Here is a 1,891-nt window from a genome sequence, read left to right as displayed (position 1 = left end):
TGCGGCAATTTTCAAGTGAAAAATGCATTTCTTTTTCCTATCTGTGTTTCATACCACTTCTAATACCCCAGAGATGGTGTTAACACTTCCCAGTTCAGTGTTTCTGTGAATTTAAATAGCACACTGTTGACCCTTATCTTCTAGCTCATTAATAAAATGCTAGAAGATATCTGACCTACAATCTAGTTCTTTCGAGAAATATTACTGCTTGACTTAATTCACTGCTGTTCAACACTGCCCTTGGCATGCTAAATCCCCTCACGCTGCTGAGATTTATGCAACAGCATTGACAGCTAAGATGATCTGAGTTAACACTCTTGGGTAAGACCGTTACAGTTTTTGTTTTCAGAACCAGGAAGAAGCTTCATCACTGAAGTCCAACTGCAGAGAGAATACATCAGAACTGATGTAGTAGCTATACAGCTATTACTCAGTTAGCTGTTTGTATTGAACTATAGAGGTCTTACACAGTAAGCTATAGCTAAATGTTAGCAAAATAGTGATCAGAATTATTTTTTCTTAAAAATTTCTGAGTGTTTGGAAGTCATTAGAAAAAATCTGTCTGACTTCTGTGAGGCTGGGGTTGGATTCTTTGTGGTTCAGGTCTCTGATACTGTGTTTTCAATATTAGTGGTTGTGGTGGTCTATGATTGTTTCCCAGTGAGGGTCTAAATCTCATGTAAGTAATCAGTACAAGCCCATAAGCGTTCAAGTATCTTTTGCCAGCTTATTACAGAACCTCTTATACACATCTGGATGGTGGAAATAGTGTTGGATCTTTTTTTACTTCCTTGCATCCCCATGGAGCTTCAGAGATGATGCGTAACTCAGTCCACATTTCTGCTCTGAGTCCCCCTCATGTTGTTGGCTAGCTTTTCCTGCCAGGGCACCAGTAGAAGCTGTTATCCAAAGTGCTGGAAGGAGTTTTGATATCCATTTGTTTACAGTTGCCAGTCTGTTTTTAACTTGGTAGTCCCAGATAAGTCTGGAGCCACAGAATTACTGCTGGTGACTTTTGGCTTGAGGTAGGTGTAGATGCACTGTGCAATGTGCTACCAGTGCCATTGGCATCCTTACCAGTGCAGAGAAGAAAAGATATCAGCCAATGAGTCTGAATTTAGATATTCAGAGGAAAGAAAGGCAGGAAATTATGAATATTTGCTTCTAATTTGAAGACTGATTTAGACAAGCACAGATGTAGGAAATTAATCAGAAACCCAGGGATGAACACTGTTTAATATTCACTCCATTGTCCTCAGGAGCTAACCACATGCTCTCTGAAACTGGATTTTGAAGAGCTTTTGTGGGAGCAGTTTCTGAAGAAGGGTAGCATGCCAGGACAGAACAGGGCTTCAAAGTAGAATGGCACTTGATAAAACAAGCTCCCCTCCATTCTCTCAGAGCTTGTGTAGTTGTGGCTTGCTAAATGAAGCCATTTTATAATAGATTTGATCTCTAGCCCCCTGGAAGGGGATGAAACTATCTGGCACCGGGTGACCAGTAATGTTTCTAGCTGAGTGACCCTGTGGTTCTGTCCTAGCCCTGAGCCATAACATCTCAGCTGCCCTGCTGCTCCAGCAGCTGTGTGGCACACGGTGGTCCCTGCTCATTTCCTTTCAGCTCTTCTGATTAGGGATTTTTGTCATTGCCTTGCTGTCATGGGTTAGCAAGCATAGTCCCGGAAGGGATGTCCTTGCTAAGGGGTGCTTACAGCTTCCTCTGGGACCTGATAGAACCTATCAGCTGGCCAGTTTGAATATGGACAATTCTTTAAGCCACTTAAAGTTGTGACCGCCTCTGTGATCCACATTTAAGAATAGACAAACTCTCCCTCCAAGCTCTCTCTCATTTCCAGCGCTGGGACAGGTGGCTGCGGGCCCCGTGTGGGGGC

The sequence above is a fragment of the Corvus brachyrhynchos genome, unplaced genomic scaffold, assembly GCF_000691975.1.
Source record: "Corvus brachyrhynchos isolate BGI_N302 unplaced genomic scaffold, ASM69197v1 scaffold22, whole genome shotgun sequence".
In the NCBI taxonomy this organism is placed as follows: Eukaryota; Metazoa; Chordata; class Aves; order Passeriformes; family Corvidae; genus Corvus; species Corvus brachyrhynchos.
Note: the sequence above shows the minus strand (reverse complement) of the source record.